The following is an 18,313-nucleotide window of genomic DNA, read 5'->3' on the forward strand; positions in this document are numbered from 1 at the left end:
AAAAGAGAAAATGGGAAAAAAATGTATATCTTTGCTCCCAAAGTTCATCGCCTCAATTTTGGGATGATTCGTTGTCTATTCAGGTATTCCACAGATGCAGGGTACATCAAGTTGACTGTGGAGATTCAGTCCTCTGCTCCTGAGGCTGCTGGGAGAGATTTCCCTTTCTCTTCTTTGTTCGCACAGCTCCTGGGGTTCAGCTTTGGATTTGGCCCCGCCTCTGCATGTAGGTCGCCTGAGAGCATCTGTTCTTTGCTCTGACAGGACGGGGTTAAAGGAGCAGCTGATTCGGGGGCTCTGGCTCACTCAGGCGGCAGGGAGAGAGGGGTATGGAATGTGGGGCAAGCCTGCAGCAGCAGAGGCCAGTGTGATGTTGCAACAGCCTGAGGTGCACCGTGTGTTCTCCCAGGGAAGTTGTCCCTGGATCACGGGACCCTGGCAGTGGCGGGCTGCACAGGCTCCCGGGAGGGGAGGTGTGGATAGTGCCCTGTGCTTGCTCACAGGCTTCTTGGTGGCTGCAGCAGCAGCCTTAGCATCTCATGCCCGTCTCTGGAGCTCGTTTAGGCAGTGCTCTGAATCCCCTCTCCTGGCGCACCCCGAAACAATGGTCTCTTGCCTCTTCGGCAGCTCCAGACTTTTTCCCAGACTCCCTCCCAGCTAGCTGTGGCGCACTAGCCCCCTTCAGGCTGTGTTCACGCAGCCAACCCCAGTCCTCTCCCTGGGATCTGAACTCCGAACCCCGAGCCTCAGCTCCCAGCCCCCACCTGCCCCAGCGGGTGAGCAGACAAACCTCTTGGGCTGGTGAGTGCTGGTTGGCACTGATCCCCTGTGCAGGAATCTCTCCGCTTTGCCCTCTGCACCCCTGTTGCTGCGTTCTCCTCCATGGCTCCGAAGCTTTCCCCCCCCGACCGCCACCCCCCATACCTGCCAGTGAAGGGGCTTCGTAAGGTGTGGAAACTTTTCCTCTTTCACAACTCCCTCCCAGAGCTGCAGGTCCTGTCCCTATTCTTTTGTCTCTGTTTTTTCTTTTTTCTTTTGCCCTACCCAGGTACGTGTGGAGTTTCTTGCCTTTTGGGAAGTCTGATGTCTTCTGCCAGCATTCATTTGGTGTTCTGTAGGAGTTGTTCCACATGTAGATGTATTTCTGATGTATTTGTCGGGAGGAAGGTGATCTCCACGTCTTATTCTTCCACTATCTTGAAGCTCATGTTAATTTTAGATAGTTGTTCAAGATGTGTACACACACCAACACACTTCAGTGAGACTATGTCTGTACCTATATATAAACATATGCAAATTTTTATATTTATAAATTTATTTAAATATTTTTTGTGAATATGTGATACATATAAACATATATACGTAACATACATATGTTATGACATGTAGTAATTACAAGATTATCTGTGAAATATGACACAACATACAAATTGAGAGTATCACTAGAACCACATGCTCCTTCTGTACATCTTTGCTGTGCTGCTCCCCCAGAGCTAACCATAATTCTAAATCTTTAAAAATAATGTCTTTCCTTTCTAAAATAGTATTATCTCATATATACACATCTCCAAGCAATGTATTGTTTATTTTTCTTTTTTTAAGTAACCTGATTTTGTTCTCTTCTGTGATTTTTTTTCACTAAAAGTTATATTTTAAAATTTACCCGTGTTTTTACGTGCATCTGTGATTCATTTTACTGCTGTCTTATTTTCCACTTGATGAGCATGTAGTAATGTAATCGTTCTATAGACGAAGTGCCTATACTAATTAAACAAAAACAAAGGTTCACTATCAGCGTATGAGTTTCTGTTCATTCACAACACTTGGAATTATCAGAATTTTCAATTTTTGCAGCATCATTCTCATTGCTTATGAAATTGAGCACCATTTCTTTCTTTTTTTAAAAAAATTGACCACTTGTAATTCTTTTTCTATGACATTCCTGTTCAGATCTTCTGCCAAAATGTTGTCATGCGTTTTCATTTAAAGTGTTGACTGTAGACAAGCTGCATCACCATCATCTGAGAGCTTGTTAGAAATCTCAGCCCGCATCCCAGAATTAGCTTCAGTTAAACAAGATTCCCAGGGGATTTGTGTGCTCATTGAAGTTGGAGAAGGACTACTTTGCTGGTGTACCTTTTTATTTATTTATAGGATTCTCTGTTCTGTTTAGGCATTCAAGGTTTAAATGTGACAAATACAGTTTTCCCTTTTGTTACTTATTTTTGGGTCTACTTATGGCATATTTTGATAAATAGAAGTTCTTACTATTAATGCAGTGGAATTTATGAACTATTTTAAAGGTTAATGCTTTAGTTTCATGTTTAAATAGCTCTTTCCTATCCTAAGATCATAAAAATATTTGCTTCTATCTAAAGAGTGTTAAAGTTTGCTGGTTACATTTTAGACTTAAATCCAATGGAAACTGATTTTTGTGCATGAGATAACATTGAAATCCAATTTCATTTTTTTTCACATGGATAACCAATTGTTCCAGAACCATTGATTGAATATTCTATCATTTCCTTGATTATCTGCAATGAACCTCAGGTATGTATTGAATTACCCTGTTTGTGTAGGTTTGTTTCTGATTTCATTATTATGTTTGATGGTCTATTCCTGTGTCCAGATTACCAGAACATAGCTTCATAGATCTTTTATTTGATACGGTAATTTCCCACTCTTTATTTTCTTTATTCTGGATCTATGCCTGGGACTGAATACTTTTAAAATCAGCTTGACAGATTCTTTGAAAGAACACTATTGATAATTACACTGTATTGGCCAAAAAGTTCATTTAAGTTTTTCCATGTTATGGAAAAACCCGAACGAACTTTTTGGCCAACCCAAATATCGATAGTTGCACTAAACCTATGGATTAATTTGGGGAGAACTGACATCTCTGTGATATTGAAACTTTGTACCCATGAAGATGGGATACAAAGTTTGTCATCTTTAATATCTTTCAATGGAATTTAATAGATATTTTCACACAAGTCTTATACATACCTTGCTAAATTTATTCCTAGGTGATATAAATGTATATATTGCTGTTACAATGATATTTTAAAACCACATTTGAAAATTGTTGTGGTCTATAGACTCTGCAATGAAGTTTTTGAATACTGCTTTTATTGACCAGTTTGATAAACTTTCTTTTCTCATTTTTAACAATTTATCTACTGATTAGTTGGGATTTTATATGTTGACAGTCATAATTTCTACATAATGACAGTTTTGTTTCTTACTTTCCAACTCCTTAATTTTGCCTTAATTTAAAAACTATTTATTTATTTACTGATTTATCTATCTGTTTCTTTGGGTATGTGTGTGTATCGGTATGTCTTTTTGTCTTAACTCAGATACTTTATAAACCCTTGAATAGAAGTGATAGTGGGCATCCTTTTCTTGTTCTTGTTTTAAGAAGATTACTAACATTTTTAGCATTAAGTATGATATTTTGATATAGTTGAGTTTTTTTTAACAGAAATCCTTTAACGGATGTAAAAAAAAAAAGCTATTCCTAGTGTGCTAAGGATTTTAAAAAATCATGCTTGGATATTGACTTTTAGTACATGTTTTTGATGTCCGTCAAGGTAATCATATTTTCCCCTTATTTAATCTGTTTCTCTGATTAATTATACTTAATTTTTAAAAACTCTTTATCATGAGAATTTCCAAATATGTATGAAAGTAGCATAGTATAATGAACCCCCCAGACCCATCACCTAGTGACAATCAGTATCAACATTCATTGAAATTTTATTTCCTATTCTTCTCACTGGTATAGATGCTGTGTATTTTACTTCTATTTTTAATGGTTATCCTTAAGAATATATTGTGAATGATGAAGTCTAAAATTTATATATAAAATTCATAATTTGAGGATATTCGAACACTTTGTTATCATTCCTGTATCAATCAGCTTAGGCTCAGTTATTTTGTGATAACGAACAACCTCAAAATCTTTGTTTTATAATCTTCAAAGTTTATTTCTTTCTCAAATTACATATCTGTCATGATTTGGCTAAAGACCAGCCCATGTCTTCTTTACATATTTCAACTCAAGCTGATGGAGCAAATTCCACCTGGGAAATTCTGGCCTCCTACAAGAGGGAAAAGAGAGATTGACAAAAGTGGATGATGGCTGTTAAGATTTCCATTCAGAAACAGCACGTATCACTTTTTGCTCCTATTTCACTTACCAAAGGAAAGCAAATGGCCAAGCCTGGCATCAATAGGCTAGATATGTAATTTTATTAGAGGAAGGCTCTGCAAATATTTTGAAGATAATGTAATCCAACAGACTCATTGGCCCTCTCCTTCTTAGACAAAATCTACTCATCACCCCTTTCCCAAGAGAAACAACTCCCAAATGCCTTGAAATCACTATATTAGGCTCACAGTTCAGAATCTCATGCTATTTATTTTTCCTGTGCTTTCTCTTGGCCAAGAGTTCTATGAAGCAAAAGGACACATTATACATCCCAAACTCAGCAAACAATAGTGAGACCAGAATTGAATAACCACTATAAACATCCACGTTCAGAAAGAATGAGGCTCATAGCAACTAAGCTTCCATAGCCATTCTGAAGTCATATTGTGCAAATATTGCAGCTGTTCCCTCTGATGGGGGTGGGGAGCATTCCTTGTTTGCGTCCAGGTTCATTGTTTTCTAAGCCTTTTAGCTCTGTGCTCCAGGAAGTCCATGCTTTGCCATTATTCTTCTTGACCACATCTGAAGAGACCATTGAAGAATAAGCCCTCTTGGGAGGCTGAGCAACTTTCTCTGCCTGTTTCCTACTCGTGGAGGGTTGGGAGCAAGGATTGTAGTGAGTTTTGATCCATCAGATTCTTTTAGTCAAGGCTGGCATTTTCATGACAGTAGTACTCAGTAAAAACTTAGTTGACTTTTATCTATTTGATTTCAGTCAGCTCCACATGCCAATAGTGACAACCCAAATTATTTTTATATGTGAATATCTTAAGTGCATTAAACTTTTGTGGAAGAACCACACCCTTATTCTCACTTCATTAATTCACGTCCAACTTAATGATTACTGAGTGCTACCTTATTAAGAGATTTTTAATAAAAGGTAGCAGATCTAAGATATTGTGACCTTGCTCCAAGGTTTAGTATTTTTTTAAACATTTCTTTTCAAAATTTTCAAATTTACACCAAGGTAGTAAGGTAAGAATAGTATAAGAAATCCCCATATATCCTTTTCCTAGATTCACCAATTATTAATATTTTGTCACATTTTGGTCACATTTACATTCTCTGTCTCTTTTTAGATTTTTCTTGCTTGCTAGCTTTAGACACACACACACATCATTATTGCTAAACCATTTGAAAGTAGGTTGCAGTGATGATATTGTACTCAAATATTTCAGCATATAATAAGGACGTACGTTTACATAACCATGGTATAATTATCAAATTCAGATAACTGTAATATTCTTATCTTAGATATACTCCATATTCAAATTTATCCAATTATTCCAATAATGTTATTGATTTTTCTAATCCAGGATCACAGACTGCATTTAATTGTCATGTGTCTTTTGTGTCCTTTCTTTGTCTTTAATGACATTATTATTTTTGAAGAGTATAGGTCAGTTGTTTTGTTGAATATTTATCAGTTTGGGTTTGTCTGATTATTTAGTCATAGTACATTCAGTTCGTGCATTTTTATAGGGATGTTGCACATAGGATGTTGGGTTCTTCTTAAAGCCTCCCCTCAGGGTGTTAAGTGTGTGCATTTCTTTTGGACAAACTAAATGTTAATGGTCTTTGTTGCTCAAAGGATTGAAGATAAAGAATAGCTGTATCTTTCAGATTGCAATCCTGGAATTTCTAGACTCTAGTCTCTTTTTTTTTTTTTTAATTTTATTTATTTATGTATTTATTTATGGCTGTGTTGGGTCTTCGTTTCTGTGCGAGGGCTTTCTCTAGTTGCAGCAAGTGGGGGCCACTCTTCATCGCGGTGCGCGGGCCTCTCACTATCGCGGCCTCTCTTGTTGCGGAGCACAGGCTCCAGACGCGCAGGCTCAGTAGTTGTGGCTCACGGGCCTAGTCGCTCCGTGGCACGTGGGATCTTCCCAGACCGGGACTCGAACCCGTGTCCCCTGCATTGGCAGGCAGATTCTCAACCACTGCGCCACCAAGGAAGCCCTAGACTCTAGTCTCTTTAATCTCCTTAAGTTGGCAATTGTTTTATGAGTTCATCTCTTTATTCTAGTACCTTGTCAAGTGGAGACAATAATCACCAAAACTTGCTACTAGCATGCTGTTTCCCAATACCCTTGCCTAAAGCCATCAGCTCGTTTGATATATTATCTGCTTTCCAAGTTATCAGGGAAATAGTTTGACCACATGTTTCACCACTGTATAATATGGGTTACCATCTCTTCAGGCTCAACACAGAACTCACCACTGGCTGGCCTGAAGCCAATGCCATATATCCCATGTTCTGTTTTACTGGTAGCAACTCACTCCTACTACCATTATCTGTATCAGTCATCTTAGGCTAAGAAATGCTGTCATGTGAAAATAGATGATTGTTTGTTCTCTTTATGAGTTTGCAAATTAGCACAGCATGAATACTGTAGAAATAATAGGAGGATGCTAAGAGAGACTCTATAAAAAGTTAAGTTTCTCTATCATTCTAATAAGCAATTCTACTGCTAAGAATCTATCATAAGAAATACCTGAACATATGTACAAAATGCATAGACGAAGATATTGATTTCAGCATTGGTTACAGTATTGAAAAACCGAAAAGCACGTAAAGGGCTAACCATAAAGGAATGTTAAATAAATTATGATGCAGTCATACTATGGAATACTTTTGCAGCCATTAAATAGAGTGAGATATGTCTATAAGTTCGGCTATAGTAACATCGCTAAAACTAGTGTTCAATGGAAATATATAAATCAATGGAAAACTATGAAACCTGTAATATAATTCCATCAAGTAAAAACAAGTACAAACCACAACATTCTGTGTATATGCAGATATAGAATGTAAACATATGACATAAAAGCTGGAAAGATCTGCACCAAACTGTTAAACACGTTTACCTCTGAAGAGAAACATAGGAAGTTGGGGTGAGGGTGGAGGGTAATGAAAGGGGGTTTAAGCATTTTATTCTAGATTTTGCCTCTGTTGTTTCAACTTTTATAAAAACATATGATGGTGTTACTTATGTAAATTACTCATTGGATAAATATTATAACGTGTAACTAAGTAGCATGATGAACATTTAAAGGCAATGAGAAGCCTGAGGTGGGAAAGAAAGAAATGGAATGAGGAGATGCTCACGGTCCTCAACTACTGAGGAATCTCAATATTTGATTGAGCAGGAGAATGGCAAGAAGGAAATCAATTCATCTCTTAGAACTATGGAGAGATAGGATGGGCTACTTGTGAGATATAATGAAATTCCTGGCCTCGGGTATTTTAAGGAGTAAATCCAAGCCCTATTAAAAGTTTGCGTTAAAAGACATTTAATCTAGATGGTTTTACATCTAGAAGTTTCTAATTCCCATTTTTGCTCGATTGCTTCTAGAAACCACCACCCATATTCTGAAATACATTGTTCTTGCAATTGAACTTTGGTTCCTAGAGAGGTTCACAGGAACACTTGGGTCCTGACCATTGATTCACCACTTTTAAATATATTTGCGCTAACAAATTCCCTAAGGGCTCCTTTAACAGGAAAACAACAACCACACCTAAGCCTTCCCAGCCTCCTGCAAGAAGACTGTCAGCCCTCAGACTCTCCCACTGAGTTTCAGCCCAAGTTCTTACTATTCTAGGTGCCCAGGAAAAGAATGAGAAAGCCACTTACTGGGTTTTAAATCCTTTTATGTCCTTTTTCTCAAGGCAAGCACACATAATCTGTCCCACTTTCATTCACATTTCATTGGCCAAAGGAAGTCATATGACCATATTCAATTTCAAGGTGGGTGGGGGAGGCACAATCCCCTTGTAAGAACAGAAAGAAAGAATAATCAGAAATATTAGCGAGTACTAGAAGTATTTATCATAATAGACACCCTCACCTTTTAGGGACAGCATTATATTGGGATTCCTATTACCCGGGCCATTTTTTCCACTTTTAATAGACTTTATTTTTTAGAGAAGTTTTAGGTTTGTAGCAAAATTGAGTGGAAGGTACAGAGATTCCCATATACCTCCTGCCCCTACACATGCACAGCCTCCCCATTTCAACATCCCCTGTTAGAGAGGTACGTTCGTTACAACTGATGAACCTACACTGGCACGTCATTATCACTCAGAGTGCGTTGTTTACATTAGGGTTCACTCTTGGTGTTGTATATTCTATGGGTTTGGACAAATATGTAATGACACGTATCCATCTTTATAATATCATACAGAGTAGTTTCACTGCCCTAAAATTCCTCTGTGTTTAACTTATTCATTCTTCCCTCAACCCTCAGCCCCTGGTGATCACTACGAGAGTGAACCAATAACTGGCAATCTGGAGCATGGGCCATGTGCACACCAAGGCTAGTAAAGCCTGGAACCCATTCCTGGTTAGATGGGACAAAGTTAGGACAAGCCTAGAAGGGGTCAGGCTGTGAGCTTAGAAGATGTTCGTCAAATTCAGAGACCACATCCTCTTGTGATTGTGGCTAAATTCTTCTCTGCCTTCAGGAAAATTTCAATCCTTGGCCCAGCCCTTGGCCCTTCTGCAGAGTGAAGAGTCTAGGGACAGAAGTGGCAGATTACACTCTATTTTACAACCCCCTCCATATGGTCGTGGATTAGCTAAATCCTGCCTTCAGTCCACTGAACCTCAAACCCACGAGTATTTCTCCACATCTTGGTCAAGCAGTCAATTCCACACGTGAGTGGTGCTGCTCACGTCCTTTCTTTGAACTCTCTGCCCTCATCCCCCTGAGGGCTCTCTCTCTCTCTCTCTCTCTCTCTCTCTCGCTTGCTCGCTCTCTCACTCTCTCTCTTCTTCCCTCCCTCCCTCCCTCCTCTCTTCTTTTTTTCTTCCCATCCTTCTGTCTCTATATCTTTATCACGAGGTCATCTTCCTTGTCATTATTTAGCCAGAGAGATATTTCCTAATAGGATATACTTGACCAAGAAAAGATGAGAACTGTCAGAATTTTAAGCTAGAGAAGATCTTAAAAAGTATCCCTTATCACCTCCTCCTTTTTTCCAATCAGTGTGCCTTGCACAACTGACCCAGAGCATTTCCCATGCAGTGCTAGATACTCAAATCTCAAGTTTGCCTCTTCTCTGGGAAGTCAGATGCTTAGAAAATGAATGCCGGTGATGGACCACAAAGGGGAAGTCCTCACTGGGCATGTGACCCATGAATCAAAATATTCATTTCCTTCATGTTTACTGAGACTTTGGTAGTAAGTGCATGAGCATCTATACTCATGATCCACTCACCTGGATGGCTCAGCATGTGAGTGAGCTCATGTGTTGTCTGATGTGCATCTTTTGTGTGTGTTGGTGTATAGACATAGACACAGATGTAGATACTGCTATAGATCTGTTTTTCCCGTAAGAGAGTCTCAGCTTGAGGGAACCACCTTTACCTTATGTGTTTGAGGATCTCTCCAGGCTTTAAAAGTGAAGTCAGAACATGGTAGAATTCATCATCCCATCCTTTTCATTAGCATCCTTTCCGTCTAATGTTCAATTCAGAGATGCAGCTTCTCAGCACTACACGTTATTTTTATGAAGACAGAACTAACTGCTCCCTGCATCAACCATAATTCTTCGTAAATGATGGGGGTGAAGTCTTATTCAAAAGAGCTGATCATTTTTCATGATGGATTTAACCACTTGTCTCACATTATCCCAATTAGAGAGACAAGTTTATACTTCCATAAATATCTAGTGTCTCACTTGTCGTGGAAGATCAAAGTTCTTTCATTCTTCTGCAAAGGACATTAACAATATTGAAAGACACTACATCATATTTGGTAATAGCACCTTACACTAGAATCACCCTCCTGATGAATTGTCTTTACTTTTGCTCCTGAAACTTAGACGTAATTTCTTCACTGAGCATCCAGAAAACAGATTTGTGGTTTTTAAAATATATACTTCTTTGCTTTAATAAAAGATACAATTCTCTCCAAATGTATACAATAAAGTGATGATAACTTTGAAGAACAAATAATTTTAAGAACTTAAAAATAAAGTTATCGTAAAAAGAAACTATGCATGAACATATTTTTTGATCACTATGAAGTCCTTGAACTGCATTGTGCCTTTTAAATGGTATGAATTCTTATTTCAATTTAGCACAAGTTTTGCTTTAGAGGAATTGTGTTTTTTTTTTAAATGTAAAGCAGTTTGTGATTTTTTAAATCAATATTTCATTTATGATTCATGTTTTGCAAAAGTGAATAATGTAATGCCTTAATGGATGGAAATGGATCATAGCAAGGAGGTCAGAAAGCAACTGCTGCCATTAATAATACACTTTCTATAAGGTAATCGACAGACAGTGAGTAGGCGAGTCTTCAGACTGTTCCTGCAGAGGCTTGGTATATGGGGTGTATACAAAAATATCAGGTGATTTTAAGAACAGCATATGTCAAAGAGGCACACATATTTGTGTGAAAATTATCGAGTCTTTGCCTTCAGCAAATAGTTTTTCTACTCATTCAAAAACCTTATGCAGTTAATTATAGAAGAACTGCATATGATTAGAGAAATCAGGAAAAATAAAATGTGCTAGAAGCCTTAATTGCAGGAGGCACTGGACGTGATGTGCCTTTGCTAGATGATTCACTGTTTACATTTTCCTAGTTTCTTACTCACAACTCTTGCATTTCATCGTTTACCTTTCTGACAATGCTCCAGAGTCCAACTTTGAGAAATGTGTGCATATGCAAAATAGTATATATGTATGCATATGCACACATAATACTTTATAAGGACACATATTTTATGTGCACCCTATATACACACATACTTTCAAGATTATATATATTCACACACTAAACACACTTCATTAAATATTTATAATCCTATCACCAGAATTATATATGTAATCTGATCACATACAGAATTTTTTTTTTAAATTTTTTTTTTAAAGTAATTTATTTATTTATTTATGGCTGTGTTGGGTCTTCGTTTCTGTGCGAGGGCTTTCTCTAGTTGTCACAAGCGGGGGCCACTCTTCATCGCGGTGCGCGGGCCTCTCACTATCGCGGCCTCTCTTGTTGCGGAGCACAGGCTCCAGACGCACAGGCTCAGTAACTGTGGCTCACGGGCCCAGTTGCTCCGCGGCATGTGGGATCTTCCCAGACCAGGGCTTGAACCCATGTCGCCTGCATTAGCAGGCAGATTCTCAACCACTGCACCACCAGGGAAGCCCCAGAATTTTGAACATAAGCCTTAATTGAACTTTGTGGAGAGTGGGGTCTCTTTGCTGTGAGTCAGACTGCCCCGGCCTCTCTGGGATGACATGACTCCTTTTTTAAAAAAAATCAATATAAATGATTCTTTTTTTAAAATTGAAGTGTAATTGATTTACAATGTCGTGTTAGTTTCAGGTGTACAATGCAGTGATTCAGATATATATATATATTCTTTTTCAGATTCATTTCCCTTATAGGTTATTACAAAATGTTGAGTATAGTTCCCTGTGCTATATCAAAAAAAAAAAAAACAAACTTCCCAATCAAAAAATGGGCAGAAGATCTAAACAGACATTTCTCCAAAGAAGACTTACAGATGGCCAACAGGCACATGAAAAAAAATGCTCAACCTCGCTACTTATTAGAGAAATGCAAATAAAAACTACAATGAGGTATCACCACACACCAGTCAGAATGGCCATCATCAAAAAGTCTACAAATAATAAATGCTGGAGAGGTTGTGGAGAAAAAGGAGCCCTCCTACACTACTGATGGGAATGTAAATTTGTACTGTCACTATGGAGAACAGTATGGAGGTTCCTTTAAAAATGAAAAATGAAGTTATCATATGACCCAGCAATCCCACTCCTGGGCATATATCTGGAGAAAACCATAATTTGAAAAGATACATGCACCCCTATGTTCATTGCAGCACTATTTACAATAGCCAGGACATGGAAGCAACTTAAACGTCCATCGACAGAGAAATGGCTAAAGAAGATGTGGTACATATATACAATGGGATATTACTCAGCCATAAAAAAGAAAGAAATAATGCCATTTTCAGCAACATGAATGGACCTAGAGATTATCATACTAAGTAAAGTAAGCCAGACAGAGAAAGACAAATATCATATGATATCACTTATATGTGGAATCTGGAAAAAAAAAGATACAAATGAACTTATTTACAAAACAGAAATAGACCCACAGACATAGAAAACAAACTTACGGTTACCAAAGGGAAGGGGAGGGAAGGGATAAATTAGGAGGATGGGATTAACATACATACACTGGAATGGCCTGACTTCTGACTCAGCTCCTCATAGCCACATGTCTTCTAGAAACAGCTGCCAGGGAACTCAGCATTCTCACCTCCTCACCTCCCTAAGCTGATCCAGCAAAAATGGCCTTCAGAGGCAATGTTCCCAACATTTTAAATAAGAAATCAATAAATTCAGCACAAATAATCTACAGTCAGGGGGAGGGGAGGGGTGTGGATACGATCAGATGATTCAAATCAGAGCAGAGGTGAATGACCAATCAAATGATGGTAATTGGAAAGTTTACTGAAATTGTGATACCTATCCTTACTGAGTGCCCACTTACGTATTTTATAATTTTCACAACTACCCTGCCAAGCAGGGATCATATTCCAAATTTCATTGGTAAGAAAACTGAGGCATGGGGCAAGGTAAAAAAAAAATCATTTCTAAAGACCACATACCCATCAAGTAGCAAAGTTAGCCTTCACATCTAAGTCCCTGGCTCCAAAGCACACACTTTGTGCCCTACCGTATCTGATAAGTGGTTAATATCCAAAATATACAAAGAACTCATATAACTCAACATCAAAAAAATAAACAGACTGATTAAAAATGGGCAGAGGATCTGAATAGACATTTTTCCAAAGAAGATACACAGATGGCTAGCAGGCACACGCATGAAAAGATGCTCAACATCACTAATTATCAGAGAAGTAGAAATCAAAACCACAGTGAGATAACACCTCGCACCTGTCAGAATGGTTATTATCAAAAAGATAACAAATAACAAGTGTTGGTAAGGATGTGGAAAAAAGGGAAACTTCCTGCACTGCTGGTTGGAATGTAAATTGGTGCAGCCACTATGGAAAGCAGTATGGAGGTTCCTCAAAAAATTAAAAATAGAACTACCATATGATCCAATAATTCCACTCCTGGGTATTTGAAGAAAAAGAAAACAGTATTTCGAAAAGATATACGCACCCCTCTGTGCACTGCAGCATTGTTTACAATAGCCAAGATATGGAAATAAACTTCATGTCCATCAATAGATGAATGGATAAAGAAGATGTGGTATATATATACAGTGGAATATTACTCAGCCATAAAAAGGATGAAATCTTGTCATTTGTGACAACATGGATGGATCTAGAGGGTATTATGCTAAGTGAAATAAGTCAGACAGAGAAAGACAAATACCATGTGATTTCATTAATGTGCGGAATCTCAAAAACAAAACAAGCAAACAGAAAACAGAAACAGAGTTATAGATACAGAGAGCAAACAAGTGATTGCCAGAGGGAATGGGGGTAGGGAGAGGAAAGAAATAGACAAGAGAGATTGAGGTACAAACTTCCAGTTGCAAAGTAAATGATTCGTAGGTATGAAATCTGTGTGGTAAATATACTTAATAATTATGTAATATCTTCGTATATTGACAGGTCATAACTAGACTTATCATGGTGATCATTTTGAAATGTGTAGAAATATCAAATCACTATGTTGTGTAACAAGAACTAACATTATGCTGTAGGTCAATTATACTTCAAAAACAAACAGACAAACTCATAGACAAAGAGTTTCTCACCCATTTCTCAGATGAGGAGACCAGCTTAGCGAATTTAAGGGCCTTGTCAAGGATCACAGCACCAAGATGTTCACCAAGATATTAACTCTTCCTGCTACAACAGTTCCTCTGCAATAAACTCAGGGGTCACAGTATCTTTTTGTGACAAGGAGTGATGAATATTAAACCACCCCTGCTCTGCCTTCCCTTTAGAACAAAACTTCCAGATAATTCCGGGAATGGAGATGCTACCTGAAAATCAAATGGGTCTAAGTATTCATAGAAGTCCCAAGCAAATAAAAAACAGTTCTTCAAACCCAAGATTCAGAGACATAGAAGAACTTGGAGAGCCAAACCAGTGATCTATACTCAAGTCTCATCGCTTCTTGGTGTTCTTGTGCAAAAAATGTTCATCATCCTCTGCTACTATTATCACAATCAAACATGATTCTGGGATAAGCTTTGGATAGAGAGCTATCAGAAGTTGGCTCAGCGCTAATTCGACAGTCTCTGTTGTAGTACCATGGTTCACAGCAGAGATCGGTAACTTTTTTCTGTAAAGCGCCCGAGAGTAAATACTTTAGTCTTTGTGGGCGATATATGGTCTCTATCACATGTTATTCCTTGCCTTTTGTTTGTTTTTACAAGCCTTAAAAATGACACAAGCCACTCTTAGCTTGAAGACTGAACAAAGTTAAGTAAAGTAAGTAAAGTTACTTTACTTACTTTACAAGTTAACTTTACAAGTTAAGTAAAGTTACTTTACTTCAGCTGAACAAAAACAGCTATAGTTTGCCTACCTGTGGTTTGGAGTGTAAACTCTGGAAGACTGCCTGGGTTCAAAGCCTGACACTTCCTAAGTCAGAAAGAGAAAGACAAATACCATATGATATCACTTATATGTGGAATCTAAAATATGACACAAATGAACTTATCTACGAAACAGAAACAGACTCACAGACATAGAAAACAGACTTGTGGTTGCCACGGGGAGGGGAGTAGGGGAGAGATGGACTGGGAGTTTGGGATTAGCAGATGCAAACTATTATATAATATATAGAATGCATAAGCCACAAGGTCCTACTGTATAGCACAGGGAACTATATTTAATACCCTGTGATAAACCATAATGGAAAAGAATATGAAAAAGAATGTATATATGTACAACTGAATCACTTTGCCATACAGCAGAAATTAACACAACATTGTAAATCAACTATACTGCAGTAAAATAAATTGAAAAAACAGCCTGACACTTCCACTTCTAGCTGTGTTACCTCTGGTGAGTTACTTAACTATTCTGTGCCTCAGGAAAATGAGCAGTCATAATAACACTTCCCTCATAGGATGTGGTGGGGTTTTAATGATTTAAATGCATAAGAAATACTTAGGAGAGCAATGATGTAATTGACAAAGTGTAGGCCTTAGCTTTTATTAATAGGTTTGGGAGGCGGGTCTGAGCCTGGTTGGTTTTCCCAGTTATTCAGGGCCGCTAACCCCCCTGTGGAAGCCATGGCAACCTGTCAACCAACTGTTCTTTTCTTGTGGCATATCATACACGGGGAGGATAAATACTGTCTGCTTAGAGTATTAAAATAGTTCCCATATGCAGAGTGGGACAAAAATAGCTCTTACCTTACAGGGTTGTTTTGCAGAATAAATGGGCTGATGAATATGAATTTGCTCATTATAATGTATAGCTCTAGTTATTATTGTGGAAGAGACCTGATTATAATTACTAATTAGACAAGAGTTTTGGGCAGAACCTTTCTCTGGGTGATACCCCTGATGTAATATATTTGAAGCATGTATAGTTGATACATGCTTCTTCCTCTTCTTCCCTAGGCTCTGCTTTTTTTTTTTTTTTAACATCTTTATTGGAGTATAATTGGTTTACAATGGTGTGTTAGTTTCTGCTGTATAACAACATGGATCAGCTATATGTATACATATATCCCCATATCTCCTCCCTCTTGCGTCTCCCTCCCTCCCACCCTCCCTATCCCACCCCTCTAGGTGGTCACAAAGCACTGAGCTGATCTCCCTGTGCTATGTGGCTGCTTCCCACTAGCTATCTATTTTACATTTGGTAGTGTATATATATCCATGCCACTCTCTCACTTCATCCCAGCTTACCCTTCCCCCTCCCCGTGTCCTCAAGTCCATTCTCTACGTCTGCATCTTTATTACTGTCCTACCCCTAGGTTCTTCAGAACCATTTTTTTTTTTTTTTAGATTCCATATATATGTGTTAGTATACAGTATTTGTTTTTCTCTTTCTGAGTTACTTCACTCTGCGTGACAGTCTCTAGGTCCATCCACCTCACTACAAATAACTCAACTTTGTTTCCTTTTATGGCTGAGTAATATTCCATTGTATATATGTGCCACATCTTCTTTATCCATTCATCTGTCGATGGACGCTTAGGTTGCTTCCATGTCCTGGCTATTGTAAATAGAGCTGCAATGAAGATTGTGGTACATGACTCTTTTTTTTTTTTTTAATTATTTATTTATTTATTTATTTATTTTTGGCTGTGTTGGGTCTTTGTTTCTGTGCGAGGGCTTTCTCTAGTTGTGGCAAGTGGGGGCCACTCTTCATCGCGGTGCGCGGGCCTCTCACTGTCGCGGCCTCTCTTGTTGTGGAGCACAGGCTCCAGTCGCGCAAGCTCAGTAGTTGTGGCTCATGGACCTAGTTGCTCCGCGGCATGTGGGATCTTCCCAGACCAGGGCTCGAACCCGTGTCCCCTGCATTGCCAGGCAGATTCTCAACCACTGCGCCACCAGGGAAGCCCATGACTCTTTTTAAATTATGGTTTTCTCAGGGTATATGCCAAGCAGTGGGATTGCTGGGTTGTATGGTAGTTCTATTTTCAGTTTTTTAAGGAGCCTCCATACTGTTCTCCATAGTGGCTGTATCAATTTACATTCCCACCAACAGTGCAAGAGGGTTTCCTTTTCTCCACACCCTCTCCAGCATTTGTTGTTTGTAGATTTTTTTATGATGGCCATTCTGAGTGGTGTGAGGTGATACTTCACTGTAGTTTTGATTTGCATTTCTCTAATGATTAGTGATGTTGAGCATCCTTTCATGTGTTTGTTGGCAATCTGTATATCTTCTTTGGAGAAATATCTATTTAGGTCTTCTGCCCATTTTTGGATTGGGTTGTTTGGTTTTTTGATATTGAGCTGCATGAGCTACTTGTATATTTTGGAGATTAATCCTTTGTCAGTTGCTTCATTTGCAAATATTCTCACATTCTCACATTCTGAAGGTTGTCTTTTCATCTTGTTTATGGTTTCCTTTGTTGTGCATAAGCTTTTGAGTTTCATTAGGTCCCATTTGTTTATTTTTGTTTTTATTTCCATTTCTCTAGGAGGTGGGTCAAAAAGGGTCTTGCTGTGATTTATGTCATAGAGTGTTCTGCCTATGTTTTCCTCTAAGAGTTTCATAGTGTCTGGCCTTACATTTAGGTCTTTAATCCATTTTGAGTTTATTTTTGTGTATGGTGTTAGGGAGTGTTCTAATTGCATTCTTTTACCTGTAGCTGTCCAGTTTTCCCAGCACCACTTATTGAAGAGGCTGTCTTTTCTCCATTGTATATTCTTGCCTCCTTTATCAAAGATAAGGTGACCATATGTGCGTGGGTTTATCTCTGGGCTTTCTATCCTGTTGCATTGATCTATATTTCTGTTTTTGTGCCAGTACCATACTCTCTTGATTACCGTAGCTTTGTAATATAGTCCGAAGTCCAGGAGCCTGATTCCTCCAGCTCCGTTTTTCTTTCTCAAGAGCTCTGCATTTTTGTAGAACGAAAGCTTGGTCTTAGTCATTCCTCTCGACTCAGCACCAATAAAAGGACCAAGTGCAGCACTATAGCTGGATAAAAATATTTTTAAATGAAATAGTTTTATTTTTAAGACATAATATGAATATTTCATATTTGTGGGTTTGCTTGTGCTCTCTTTCTCTTAGCGACATTTTCAAATCACAAAAGACTTCCAATTCAAGATGGCTGTCAGAATAAACACAAATTGAACATCCAGTATTCCTAGTAATTGCGGAAGAAATACATGCTAACAAACACAGCCATCTGTGCATACACTGGAAAATAAGACAAAGCTGTCAGTCAGTCCTCACAAAGCTAAAAAAAATAAGGACATCGTGATCTCACCTCAAGGCCTTTGAGCTTGCTATTCTGTCTTTCAAATCCATGTATATGGTTCCTGGTTTAAATGTCAACAAATAAAAAATGAAGTAATATAAAAAAGAGAGAAAGAGAGACTCTAAAGTTTCCTGAAAGGGGAAAGGAATATGGGATCCCATAGGAGACG

General features: G+C 38.3%; 1 long non-coding RNA gene across 1 annotated transcript in view; it reads left to right on the forward strand.

Annotated features, from left to right (window-relative positions):
• LOC309654618 overlaps window positions 1-18,043 on the forward strand; it is a 29,496-nt gene extending 11,453 nt beyond the window's left edge. Inside the window, exons 3-4 of the long non-coding RNA XR_014260346.1 lie at window positions 2,498-2,550; window positions 17,955-18,043. This is a non-coding gene — a long non-coding RNA (uncharacterized lncRNA). The remainder of the gene's footprint in view (window positions 1-2,497; window positions 2,551-17,954) is intronic.
• The last annotated feature ends 270 nt before the right edge of the window (window positions 18,044-18,313 follow it).

The sequence above is a fragment of the Balaenoptera physalus genome, assembly GCF_965194825.1.
Source record: "Balaenoptera physalus genome assembly, chromosome: 2".
In the NCBI taxonomy this organism is placed as follows: Eukaryota; Metazoa; Chordata; class Mammalia; order Artiodactyla; family Balaenopteridae; genus Balaenoptera; species Balaenoptera physalus.